This window comes from Mytilus galloprovincialis, chromosome 13 (assembly GCF_965363235.1).
Source record: "Mytilus galloprovincialis chromosome 13, xbMytGall1.hap1.1, whole genome shotgun sequence".
Classification (NCBI taxonomy): domain Eukaryota; kingdom Metazoa; phylum Mollusca; class Bivalvia; order Mytilida; family Mytilidae; genus Mytilus; species Mytilus galloprovincialis.
Genome location: NC_134850.1, coordinates 63,942,960 through 63,958,149, shown reverse-complemented (window position 1 = coordinate 63,958,149; position 15,190 = coordinate 63,942,960). Strand labels below are relative to the sequence as shown.

Sequence of the window (15,190 nt, the reverse complement as noted above, 5' to 3'; positions counted from 1 at the left end):
ATTTTAAATCAATAATAAAAATGTAATAGTGAATTTACGACACAAACTTTTCGCGTGCATGGTAATTTATGCGTGAAATTATGCGCAGTCGAATAGTTCAAATCCCCCTTAATATATCTGTAGATTGTCGATACCACAGAAGATTTCTGCACGGGCACATTTTAACAAACTCAGTTCGCCTAAAACTCCCTCTTTTTTATTTTTTTTTTATCTCACTTGCCGTGAACAAAGTATTAAACTTTTAATTCATTTTCCTCCGCCAAGTTGCTAGGGGTTCTCTATTTGTATAATTTATATGATTTGTTTTCATTTAGCTACTTCAGGTATTGATGTGCTAGTGTAACAGTAAATTTGGTCCGGTAGTGAAATTTGTCCGCCAGATTTTTTTTCTTAGTTAATCAAGTCCATGTCCATGATTTTACTAGGAATATAAGTCCTAGGACAAATGTTCCTAGGAAAATAAGTCCATAGCTAGTAATATATGTCTGGTACTTGTTTTCCTAGGAAAAACTGTCCCAAGATTTGTTTTTTCTATTAGTTTTATTACATCATAAAATATATTCAAAATAGAAGAAGAAAAAATGTTAGATAAGATTGGAAAATTTCTTTACTTTTTTCCAATTAAAATGAAGGACGATTCTTTTATAACCTAATTAAAACATGAATATTGAGTTTCCATTGCTCATAACATTTTCGTTTTATAATAACAGACATGGACATTTTTACATAGGAATACTAATGACATGGACATGATTTCCTAGGACAATTAGTCTGGGGACATAAAATTTATTTAAAAAATTGATACACAACTCTTTAACAATATTAAAACATATTACATTTATAGTTACCTTTTAAAACCAAGGGCTTGGACATTTTTTCGTTTTGTCTTTAACAATATTAAAACATATTACATTAATATTCATCTTTTAAAATTAAGGGCTTGGACATTTTAACCTAGAACTATTAATGACATGGACATGATTCCATAGGAAAATTAGTCTGGAGACATGAGGGCCATTTTAAAAACAATGAGGATTTTTACTTTTTGTGGTATATTTTTATATTAGTTAAGTTTAGAATTATAACACAGGTGTTATAAAATGCAGGATAGTCAGGGCTAGCTTGCTGCTAAGTTTCATGAAGATATCTCAAACCACTTCAGGGAAATGTTTTAAAAACAGGCCATTTTTGTCAGGAGTGTGACGCTTTTAGCGTGACATTTAAAAAATTAGAAATTTTCAAAGTAGTATTGAAAAAAGTGGATCATTTTTATGCTATACTGAAATATTTCTGGTAGTTGCTACATTATTAGTCTTAAATATTTTTGTAATTTTGTCCAATAAAATTTTAAAATAAGTAAACACTGACCGATATTGTGAAGGTATGTACAAAAAATAAAGTCTTTCAAAAAATGACACTTTTAAAATTAAAGCTTCCTTGTAACCATGTTTTAAAGTCCAATAATGTCAGTATGTGAAATAAGTTTGTATTGGTATATTAGCACTATAATTAAGGGTATGTTGGTGCTCTAAATCACATATTTTATTGTTTTAATGGACACCAAAGAGAGGCACCCAAAAATGTCAGGAGTGTGACAACTGTCTTTAAACATCTACCAAAGAATACATAGGACTTAAATATTTTCTTCTTCTTTATTTTTCAGAAGTGGCTGTTCCAAAGAGAAGAAAAAAAAATTACAACTGTGATATGTTTATATCATAGATGTGGGAGTGCATTATATATGTCAGGAGTGTGACGCTTTTTTAAGGCATTTTCTGTCAATTCATAATTTCACAAGGACAAGTTCCACAAGTTTCTTTGTGTTAGAAATGTTAAAACCAAGTTATATTCCTATCATTTACCTCTTAAATGTGTTATTTATCATGATTGTTTTGGCACAATAAGTTTTAATTAGTTATTTTTCTATTTTTTGTGCACAGTAATGCAAATTTATCAAAGGAAATAAGTGTGTACAACTATAATATCATATAGGAAAGTGAGGAAATGAATTTTGTACAAAATAGAACAATTATTTTGATTTAAAATGGTATATTTAAAGATGTTTCAAGGATTAACCATTCATATGTAATTCGTCACACTCCTGACATGAATTTAACAATTTAAGAAAAATATGAAAATTAGCTTTATTTTTAGGACAGATAATTGAAAGACAGCTAGTAAAATGAAGAATCTTTTGGTAAAACTTCCATTCCTTTAAACATCTCCTAGATTTGCTGAAATAAGCAGGGCAAAATTCTCTAGAAGAAATCAATCAAAGAAAGAGACTTCGAAAGAGAGAACCCGCTAATACTGGCTGAATCTGAAATTAAAAGATGACTAGAGGAAGTTGGACCAGCTTTAACAAAATAAAAACCTATAAAACCAAGCTAACAAAAAAAGGCTTAAAGAAAAAAGAACTTTGAATTCAAAATTTGATAAACAATATAAAGAAAAACAAAGGCAGTGGCAGAGAAACAGTAGAAAAAAAGGAAGAAAAAATGCTACACCAAGAAGAAAGGGCCTTCTAGACGATCTGGAATCTGACACAGTCACAGATCTGTTCTCATTTGAATTTTTGAGCTGTTTTTGTTCGATTCTAAGTCCTTATTCAACCCAACTTCTTTTTTATCTTTCTTCCTTTTTTTCTACTGTTTCTCTGCCACTGCCTTTGTTTTTCTTTATATTGTTTCTAAAATTTGGAATTCAAAGTTCTTCTTTCTTTAAGCCTTTTTTTGTTAGCTTGGTTTTGTAGTTTTTTATTTTGTTTAAGATTGTCCAACTTCCTCTGATCATTTTTCAATTTTATATTCAGCCAGTATTAGCGGGTTCTCTCTTTCCAAGTCTCTTTCTTTGAATCATTTCTTCAAGAGAATTTTGCCTGGCTTATGTCAGCAAGTCTAGTGGATGTTTTAAGGAATGGAAGTTTTACCAAAAGTTTCTTCATTTTACTAGCTGTCTTTCAATTATCTGTCCTAAAAATAAAGCTAATTTTCATATTTTTCTTAAATTGTTAAATTCATGTCAGGAGTGTGAGGAATTACATATGAATGGTTAATCCTTGAAACATCTTTAAATATACCATTTTAAATCAAAATAATTGTTCTATTTTGTACAAAATTCATTTCCTCACTTTCCTATGTGATATTATAGTTGTACACACTTATTTCCTTTGATAAATTTGCATTACTGTGCACAAAAAATAGAAAAATAACTAATTAAAACTCATTGTGCCAAAACAATTATGATAAATAACACATTTAAGAGGTAAATGATAGGAATATAACTTGGTTTCAACATTTCTAACACAAAGAAACTTGTGGGACTTGTCCTTGTGAAATTATGAATTGACAAAAAATGTCTTAAAAAAAGCGTCATACTCCTGACATATATAATGCACTCCCACATCTATGATATAAACATATCACAGTTGTAATAATTTTTTTTCTTCTCTTTGGAATAGCCACTTCTGAAAAATAAAGAAGAAGAAAACATTTAAGTCCTATCTATTCTTTGGTAGATGTTTAAAGACAGTTGTCACACTCCTGACATTTTTGGGTGCCTCTCTTTGTATTTTTTTTTAAATGGCCCTAAAAAGAAAGTCCTGTTCTATGGCAAAAGATATCAGTAATTGAAATCAATGATATAGCAATGTGTTAAGTGAATTTTTGTGAAAGTTTAAAGCATTTTTCAATCTTTGTAACATATGTCAGCATAGATGCCAACCCCCTTTTGACACAATCAGTAACAAACTATCAAATTTTCCGTATTTTTTAAAAGTTTTCAGTAATCATTCATAAACGTGCATTTACCAATAAAAATTACTGACTTAGTGGTTGCAAAGTGATGTACACTAAAATTTGTCATTTAACATGTTGTCTGTAGTATGTATTCCATTCATTAATTGTTCAGATGTTCTCGACTCAAACATTTTTGTTTTGTCAAGGAGAAGTAGAGAAAGGGGGAAAGCTACTTAATAAAATGCAAGTTTGCCTCTTCGGAAGTCAGTTAGTTACCCAACAATAGGTTGATAACTCCCGAGAAACCAGAAGCATTACATTGGCGTTTCCTAAATACTGGACCAGGACGGAAAAGTAATGATATAAATCCGTGTTTTACAAAATTGAACGTCGATGATTGGGAATCCGTAACTATTCGACTTTGACCGTAATAGCGTAGTTTTTATCGCAAAATCGGAAAAACTACGGAAAAATCGTAATGGTTGGCATCTATGTGTCAGGAGTGTGACAAAATACTGAAAATAGAAGGCTTTTTCTACATACAATTACATAAAAACGGTACAATGAAATGACATTTTTTTTTTACAAATGATCACAAAAACTCAGGGCTTTCAAAGTTTACTATTTTAACTGAAATATATTAAGATTCTTTTTATTGGCAAAAACTTCAATCACTAGTTATTATTTTTTTCAAATTAAGCTATTCAATTTGATTGTTATTATATGATTTAGCAGAAAAGATGGAAATTTTGGTTTTAAAATTTTTTTTTTCTATTGACTTTCATTTGGAAAAGGTTTGAGCAATGTTTTTTTAACTGTTTTATTACCAAACTTGTTTATAAGTAGAATGGTTTCTGTTCAAATTTTTTGAGATGTATGTTATTTAAATTAAAGATTATTCAATGTGTCTGTTTCATTCTGCCTGAAACTTTGGAATTATAAAATTTAAAGTATCGGTAATACGGTAAGACAAAAAGAAATACAAAATATTGAGTTTGAAATTGGACCCCCCATGTCACAATTTTGCCTCATTTTTTTTAAAATGGCCCATGAATTTTATCAATAATATAACTATGCAACTCTTAAACATTACTAAAACTTAACATTTAAGTTTCCATGATTTAAATGTAATTGAATTTATTATAGGATTTTATAGGACATGATTACCTAGGAAAATTAGTCTGGGGACATATATTACTAACATCGGACTAAATATACTAGTAAATTCTGTAACCATGGACTTTTTATACAGTAATATTTGTCCGCCCAGACATATTTTACCAGGACAAATTTATCACTTACACTAGCATGCAAGTGTTTATTTTGTCTGGTTTTCCGACGTAGTCGGTATAATTTCGATTTGTGCCCTTTGAACTTAAGGACGCTTAACTATGGCAACAGAATACGCATGCTCGAAAATCCTTTCTGTGATTGGACAAAATGCTATCATGGTGGGTGATTTGGTTGTGTTTGAAAAAAACGTCTCGTTAATTATATCGTGATGGCAAGCAAGTGAAAAACTATAAATATTTGAACTAGATCTTACAAAGATTTATATTTTTATTAAAATAATTGTTTCTCCAATAGCTCTATGCATCCGTGACAGCTGTTTATTCGGGAAAATTATATAATTTTTAATGTAAACTTTGTTGTACGAACGTACATGACTTTTAGAACGCACCTACGCATGTGAGATTTCCGCGGGGTTTTGGTGAATGTAAACAGAAAGATACGAGGACCGAGAATATTAAACACAAACAGAGAAAACGTTATTTAAATGGTATCTTTGTGCTTCTGAAGGTTATCGAAATGATAGTTTTAAACATATACTCAAATTTAAATACGTCGGATATCTTTTTTAAAGATAGTTCTTGTTAATTTATAGTAATAGTCTATATGCCAATTGACGGGTTATATACCTGACAAGATTGACTGCTGCCTATGAAAATATGATAACTTGAAAAATGATATTGGAACATACTAATGATCATCTGTGACACAGACGTTCCACAACGATCAACAAATTTCATTTTTTTCTGTAAATATTTTGGATGACTTTAACTTTACCATAGCTAGGTTCAACGGCATCTTTGTAAAGGAAATCAAAATAGGAAAAGGGAACCGTCCATTGGGGTTATAGCATTGCACGAGGAAAAAGACTCAGGTCTAATTCTGAACAAAACTGGTATATGAACCTACGTTGACCTTCATTTTTTCATACGACTACCCTAACAAGTAGAATATGTGAAACTTAACTGGTGTAAAGCGATGAGCAATCAGATGTTTATATACTATTCCACGAGGAAAGATAACTAGAATAACTTTAAATAGAAGAGGAAAATTCAAATCGGAAAGTCCCTTATTAAATGACAATATCAAAAGCTCAGACACATCAACCGAATGGACAACTGTCATATTCCTGGCTAGGTACAGGCATTTCCTTATTTAAAAATTGGTGGATTAAACTTGGTTTTATAACTAGCTAAACCTTTCACTTGCATACAATCGCATATATATTGACAACAGTGTGTGAACTAAACAAACTGACTGAATAGTTAAAAATGTCAAACATATATAAGTTTATTCAGTGCTATGATCAGTTTTTCAGTCTATGTGAAGGGTGTATACATGTAATATTCATGCATTCATTTAGTTAATAATCTGTGACAGCTAAAATCATTACTGACATACTTGATAATGAACTAATGTATGGGTTGATGTTTAACGTCCAGTTATTAATGTTTCCTGCAAATCAAGCCTAGAACTTGTTTAATGTGATGTTGATATGAAATTCAGTTAGTACTCGACCGACGATGCGTTTGATTTGACCTGAGCGGGAATAGAACCTCCGATCTGCGGCATTCAGGTAAGCAAGTTATCACAAATCAGTTTTAGTTCTACACTTATGCCATGTAACTGAGAGGTTTTCCTCATCATCTCATAACAAGCAAATGTACTTTGGTCCAAAGTAAGCTGGAATCATGTTCCTAGTAATTTCAAAAAGTGACAGATGTTTTGCGTAGAAACATAAGATGCATGAACTTTGAAAACAAATCATCACAAACATCAAGCTGATTCTTCATGAATTATTTATTCGACTAATATATAATTATACATTTATTTAAATAGGATGACTTCGTAAAAACTAATTAAATGTTTACCTGATAATGAAGCTAATACAAACAGGTGAGAACTTAAATATATCACTTATATAATTGTATCAATTATCTTAAAACGAACCAAATTAATTTGATTTTATTGCAATAATTCGTAGTTGTGTATGTTTTACACCATGTAGATTATTGCTTTGGTGTTTATTATAAATCAAAATGATTGAAAGACTGTTTTCACAAAAATAACAACAATTTATGTAAATTGAGAATTGTACGCAAAAGGGGGAATGTGTGTATGATGAAAAAGTGTCCAATTTTAGTATAATAGTTAATGCTAATAGTAAACTACTGTTTATACGTATTATAGTTACTTAGTTTCGATGTTGTAAGGCTAAACGAATAACCATAAAATATGCAGATAAATTTTTATCATACTGGAATCCTTTAGAATGATTGATAGGTAAAGTATGATAAAAGATGTTAAAAGCTGCCTTGGATGGTCCACATTACAGGAATAATAACAACCTCCTATGAAAGGTATAGTGTTGTATGTCATGTGTTACATTCTACGGGAACATTATGAATTCTTCATAATCACTAAAGTATATTTCATGATTTTTGTTTACAACTGCTGGGTCAATGTAACTGCTGTTAAAGGTCTGCTCCAAACATGCACGTAATCAGCACCTCTATGTTGACATGACGTATCATTGGTACGGTATATTCAGGCATCAATAGTTTACAAAACTTCAAATTGCTCGACAAACTAAGGATTTTCTACCCCGGAATTTGTTCTCGTTGCTGCATTTGACCATAATATTACTTCTTTAATAGTCGTCAACTTCGTTCTTGTTTTTGCCTTTTAACAGATTTATCAGAGTGTCACTGATGATGTTTTATAGAAGAAACGCACCTCTGGTGTACAAAACTATAAGCCTGTTATCTTTGGTGAGTTGTTTTTTTTAAACAAACACACAACTTTGAAATAGACGAATTACAAAGCTACCGGTGGGCTTTGTAATTATTTGATATGGTAGAAATCGAAAGTTGGCCAACAATTAACAGATATATATGTAACACGCCCAAACGTGTCCTTCCTCCCAAACGTGTCCGATTCTCCCAAACGTGTCTTTTCTCCCTAAACGTGTCCGAAATGTACAATATTTCCCAAACGTGTCCGATTTCATAACCCCCAAACGTGTCCGATAATTGTTATTCGCCAAATCGTGTCCAATATTTAACGCCAAAACGTTACACCTCTTTTAGCGCTTTTACATGTATCTCTTAAATAAAATCGCTGATAACGTTTACGGCAATTCTATGATGGGAGACACACGTGATGAAGATGTCATTTATCAGATTAAGTTAGTTCGATGAAGGTTTTTAATGATTATAATAATTGCAAAATTAATCTGTTACTATTAAGTAACTTTGACTGCAGTTGTTTATTGTCCAGTTGCAAGTATTTCATATTCGTTTAGAGCGAACATACACATAGTTCTGGAGTTGAATTAATCGTTAACTTTGATAATTATTTTGTACTTATAAACTCCGATTATGCCTTTTATATTTATCCGAATATTGCATGGCAGGGTTTTAACAGTATTTTTTTTACTTTTGTCAATAGTTTGTGTGTATTTCAAAAGCCCATCAAATTATAAACTTGTTATCCTGGTTTTTAATAAATTTTAGGTTTCCACCATCACTAAAGACACACGATAAGAAACATAACGTCCAGTGCCAAATATTTCATGCATAAGTTTTATAGATTCTTTTTTTTATGAATATTACTGTTATGTGATCAACGCCGGTTTCAAATGCAAATTTATTTTGTAGTGTATAAATAAACTTTAGAATGTTGATTACGTATTGTCGAGTTGCACGTACTTTATGCATATTTAGAGCGCACAATAGTTTTGCAAGTTTTAATGTTTTTACAGTTGTACTGTACACATTAACTTTAAACTAAACTTTGAACTGATGATCGCGTATTGTCAGTTGCAAGTATGTCATGCATATGTAGAGAGAACATACAAGTTTGAATGTTTTTGCAGTTCTATTTAGAGAGAACATAGGCTACCTGTTTTTTTTTTGTTTTTTTTTTACATTTTAACATACATGTTTTAATGTTTTTACTGTTCTTTTGTTAAGATAAACTCTAGACTGCTGGTTGCATATTGTCCAGTTGCAAGTATTTCATGCAAATTAGAGAAAACATACAAGTTTTAATGTTTTTTTCAGTTCTACTGAATAAATTAACTTTAGACTGTTGATTGCGAATTGTCCAGTTGTCAGTATTTCATGCATAATTAGAGAGAACATTAAAGTTTTAACGCGCAGTGAAAGGGACAGTTTGACCCGTTAACTGTACTGTTTAACTCAACATGTTTGCTTACAATTGACTAACGAAATAGCCGAAATGACGCCCCCCACTTTAAGCCAGTTTAATTCTTCCGTTTTGAAAAAGTACTAACGTGCTTATGCATATTTTTAATGAAATGGTAAAATTAGTATACGTTAATGAAATAGCAATAACCAAATAACGCTTGATATGGACACGTTTTGGGGATTGGACACGTTTGGGGGTTAGTTGAGAAATGGACACGTTTGGGCGTTTATACAAATGACACGCTTTGGCGCAGTTTTCAACTAGACATTTTTGGGGGAATCGGACACGTTTGGGGGGAAGGACACGTTTCTGAGTGTTACATATATAATGTAAATAATACATTTACAGTTTTGCTGATCTACTCAGTTGTGAACCCAACTATTTGTATGTCATGTGGTGAAGAGGAATGCTGGGCTCTTGTCTACAAAATAGCAACTGGAGGTAGTATATCTATATTCATTTATATCTTCTTGTCATTTAAAATACTTCTAAATATCAAGGTGTAATACCACCAAAATCATGGTTCGTCACATCCGGTTGTATACGAAAGTAGGTCCAAAAAAATATTCCCTTGAATTTGACAGTTGTAGGTAATTAATCCTACATTTCATTGCAGTAGAAACATTTCTGTGTCATAAACATATGTTTTGGGTATTTCAAAACACCATTATTTTTTATTTGGGATTTCTATAGAAAATTTTGTAATCTTGTGATTACATGGTGACTAAACCTTGTACACGGATAGAATAAGGGGAGACATTTGATTGGTTAACTTCCAATGATGGTTATTTTCTTATATGCAATGAAATGTTATGTGATTTTTTTTCTATAGTACTGGACAGGATAAAACTTTACTCATGCCAAGTATTTCTTTATTTGAAACAAAGATAAATTCTGCACATTTTTTTGAAAAGTGCAAATTTAACAAAGACTAATAGGGGTAAATCAATGGTGGTATTACACCTCAACAGAATGTGTTAATGCCTCATAGATAAATAATTCAATGAATATCATGCTTAAATCAAATTATTGGTAAAGATACATTCTAGTTTTGTACGATCGTCAATAAAATTGAGAATGGAAATGGGGAATGTGTCAAAGAGACAACAACCCGACCAAATAAAAAACAACAGCAGAGGGTCACCAACAGGTCTTCAATGTAGCGAGAAATTCCCGCACCCGGAGGCGTCCTTCAGCTGGCCCCTAAACAAATATATACTAGTCCAGTGATAATGAACGCCATACTAACTTCCAAATTGTACACAAGAAACTAAAATTAAAATAAAACAAGACTAACAAAGGCCAGAGGCTCCTGACTTGGGACAGGCGCAAAAATGCGGCGGGGTTAAACATGTTTGTGAGATCTCAACCCTCCCCCTATACCTCTAACCAATGTAGTAAAGTAAACGCATAACAATACGCACATTAAAATTCAGTTCAAGAGAAATCCGAGTCTGATGTCAGAAGATATAACCAAAGAAAATAAACAAAATGACAATAATACATAAATAACAACAGACTACTAGCAGTTAACTGACATGCCAGCTCCAGACTTCAATTAAACTGACTGAAAGATTATGATTTCATCATATGAACATCAGGCACAATTCTTCCCGTTAGGGGTTTAGTATCATACCATCATAACATATATGAGAAGAACATAACCCGTGTCATGCCAACAACTGTTTTAAGAATAAATGTGTTTAGTTCCGATGCAAAGACCTTATCAGTGACTCAATATTAACGCCAAAATATGCAATCTTTAATGACTTGACAACAGTATCGTAATTATATCCCTTCTTAATAAGTCTATTCAAAGGTTTTGTAAGTTTCTGAGGTGAATACTGACACCTTTGTGCTTTATAAAGAATATTACCATAAAAAATTGGATGTGAAATACCTGAACGTATTAGAAGTCTGCATGTTGAGCTATATTTACGAATGATGTCTTTATACCGATGATAAAATTTAGTAAATGTTTTGACTAGTTTGTGATATCGAAAACTCTGGTGTAATAATTTTTCAGTAATACATAAATTTCTCTCGTTAAAATCTAAAACATTGTTACATACACGAGTGAATCGTACAAGTTGAGATATGTAAACACCGTAAGATGGTGAAAAGGGAACGTCACCATCTAAAAACGGATAATTAACGATAGGAAATGAATACATGGACAAAATATTGCGTCCACAAAAGACCCCTCCCCCTACAAAAAACAACTAACAGAAGTTGTACTTTGCATGAGGCGAGTTGCAATGATCAATAAAGCAAAACAATGAGATCAACCGTCTTTCTTCAGTATAATTAGTTTTCAAATGTACCAGGATTATAATTTAGTACGCCAGACGCGCGTTTCGTCTACATAAAACTCATCAGTGACGCTCATATCAAAATATTTTTAAAGCCAAATAAGTGCAAAGTTATGAAGAGCATTGAGAATTCAAAATTCCAAAAAGTTGTGCCAAATACGGCTAAGGTAATCTATGCCTGGGATAAGAAAATCCGTAGTTTTTCGAAAAATTCAAAGTTTGGTAAACAGGAAATTTTAAAAAATGACCACATTATTGATATTCATGTCAACACCGAAGTGTTGACTACTGGGTTGGTAATACCCTCGGGGACGAAACGAAATACACAACAACTTGCCAAAAATATTCAATCAAAATGTACCGACACAATAGCTAAGTGTCAGACGGTACCTAGTAGAATACGAGTCCACCATTTACCACCGTCTGTAGTTGTGATATCAACGTATTGTATCAATATCAATACATACGACAGGTATTAATGTTTGCTATAAACTTTGATTCTTCCAGTAATGGACAAAACACACATACTTTTCCACAAAATGGTATCTTTCTGTTTTAATTCTAACTGATTGTTATAATTATTTACAGGAAATGGTAGTGCGTACGATTTGTTCATGTCTAACGATTCATTAAATATTAATGACGAAGAAGCCATGTCATTACACTGCTCTACAAACACATCGAGGAAACACTTTAAGTCGGATATCATCAATAACTGGTCCTCAATAGGAGTAGATCAGGTATCAAGAATACGTTTTGCAATATGAACGTTTTTGATCAAAGAACCTACTGACTATGTGGTATGGGCTTTGCCCAATGTTGAAGGCTGTACGGCGACCTATAGTTGTTAATTTATGTGTCATTTGGTCTTTTGTGGAGAGTTGTCTCAATGACAATCATACCTCACTTTTTTTTTTATTAAATTAATTGCATTTTCATAAACATCAAACATTAGTTGGTGTACAAATCATACTTTATCTACGTGTACCTCTCATATGTAGCAATTGTGTCACTGCTATAAAACGTGCAAATAATGTTAAAATAATAATCAGAATGTCATTATTACCGTCATTCTTTTTACCAAGATCTCCATTTACCCAAAATGAATGAAGTCAATGCCATTAATTTAGAAAGTAGATCATGAAATAATATAAGTATGATTTGAAAGACAAAATACCAGTTCTTCAAGGGGCTCTAGCGACATGATATTCACTTCTCCACTCCGGCAAAATATTCCGTAACTCTTTTTTCTGTTTGAATTTGGTGAGTAGAGTATTTTTTATGCTTTATCGCATTAGAATTACAGGAAATTCTGAAAAATATTACCATTAAACGTTAAACCCGTTGAATCCATTTAATGATTTCAAATAAAGGCAACAGTAGTATACCGCTATTCAAACTCTTAAATCCATGGACAAAAAACAAAATCGGGGTAACAAACTAAAACTGAAGGAAACGCATAAATATAAGAGGAGAACAACGAGACAACACTACAATGTAACTAACACACACAGAAACGGACCAAGCATCAGACAAAATCCCACGAGAATAACAAATATAACATCAAAACCAAATACATGAATTTGGGATAGACAAGTACCGTGACACGTCTTATCGCAATGTCAAAATTTATTATCTTTGTTTTCACTATGTAGCCGAACTGGTTTAAATTCAGTTCTAATCTGATGACTCAGCTACATATCAACATATAACATTAAAAATATATCACTTTGTTGTAATTTAGGAATCGAAGCGGCTATAACTTATAGTTGACTCTTCATTTGTTTTCAGGTTAGATTGTCAGTGTATGTAAGTGGTATTGAACAGGTATTTCTTTTGTTCAATGGAAGTGAAACAAACAAAACGAACTGGTTTAATAAGAGTCGGCTCATTAATAGTAGCTACAGTGACCTGAATGAGCAAAACATCGTTTCTTTTTTTTCTGTGGACGGGTAAGTCCGAACGTCGTAGATTATGATGCAGACATTGCCATTCAATGACTTATATAGTTATATTCAACCAATAAAAAAGTGTTTATTTTTATCAGTATATAGGAAACTTATTTCAAGAAAAATAATGATTTATGGTTTTTAACCCTTTTAAGAAAATTGATAGTTTACATGTGCATTTGGAATGTGTGTTGTTAGTGGTATATGAAAAGTAATAAGATTGCAGAATCAAAACCATGTAAAACACACAGCATATCACATAGACAAGTCTTCAAACAAACTAGACGATGACAGAAACATGTGTCCTTTATGAAGAAAACACACTTTAAATTGTACAGTCTTTAAGCGCTGTTTTACGAGACGAATTATGGTAACCCGTTGTCAGCAGTCTATCCGTCTGTCCATCCGTCCGTCGTCAACATATTTTAAAATAACCCAAAACGCTTTAAACAAATTTGCATGAAACTTTGATGATTGTTTATTTCTATTGACGTGAGCTCCCCTTACGATTTTTATGAATGTTAGAGTTTACGTTTCCGAGTTATGAGATGTTATTCATTAAAAAAGGGGGAGTTTCCAGTTTTCAGACAATAACTCCAAAATGCTTCGAGGAGTTTCATGAAACTTTGGTGAACTGTTTGTATCTATTGATGTTAGCTGTCTTTCGATTTTATGTTTCGGAGTTTTTGTTTATAAAAAAATGTAAAGTATTCAGTTTTCAGAAAATAAATCATGAGTGCTTTGAGCAGTTGTAACTGGTTTTATAGATATCAAAATATCCCCACTTTATTTATTTTTTTTTATTTTTTTATTTTCATAAATTTCAAAAATTAACTTGAGAATTTATGATTTTTTTTTTAAAAAAGCGACGGGCTTATAATGGACACATGGCGCAGTTCTTTATGTTGTGTATTGTCAATCTGGCTCAGAATCAAACAGTGTTGAAATCATGACAAACAAAATCCTCTCAATTATATACCCTTAATTTCGGAATGTACAATGATTCACGATTATTACATAATATCTGTTTCAATTTCTGGTATTTCATGATACAATTTTTTTGAAACGCACTAAGAATTACCAATTAGGCGTCGTTATTCGTTATCATTCTCACAAAAAGTTATCTAGAAATATATCGAGGGTAACGTCAAAATAGAATGATTAGGTCGGCTGTTCTTTTCGGTTTTAAAATTCTTCTTTATTTCCAAATATTCAAAAATTGCACTCAAGATGAAAAGTATACAAGACTAGGGATAACCAAATTAAGAATAGTTTAACTAAACTATCGTGACATTCTAATCAACAAACCACTGCGTGAGGATTTTTTCTAATTTTCTTCAGTTAATCATTTAACAACATGTTTTATTAATAAAGGCAACAGTAGTATACCGCTGTTCGAAATTCATAAATCGATATTATACAATATTATTGTCATAGCTGTTTAGGTAAAATTCAAATTCCCTGTTTATATGATATTTTGTAGTAGTCTTCTAACTTATGATAATTGTAATACAATTCCCATAAACATATATATATTATCTTTCCTTCTGAGCAATTGAACCCATCTTGATGACAATGTTGTATATAGATTTAACTATTTCTTTTTATGCTTTGATGATTCGTCGAAGGTATTCTCATCTCAAAGTATTGTCCCTAAATAACATAGATTTCAATACACTTTCAGAACAAA

General features: G+C 31.6%; 1 long non-coding RNA gene across 1 annotated transcript; it reads left to right on the top strand.

Moving 5' to 3' along the window:
- The first annotated feature begins 9,586 nt into the window (after positions 1 to 9,586).
- LOC143057672 (uncharacterized) lies at positions 9,587 to 13,497 on the top strand. The gene is made up of 3 exons (XR_012972782.1): positions 9,587 to 9,680; positions 12,140 to 12,291; positions 13,343 to 13,497. It is a non-coding gene; the product is annotated as an uncharacterized LOC143057672 (long non-coding RNA).
- Positions 13,498 to 15,190: the final 1,693 nt, after the last annotated feature.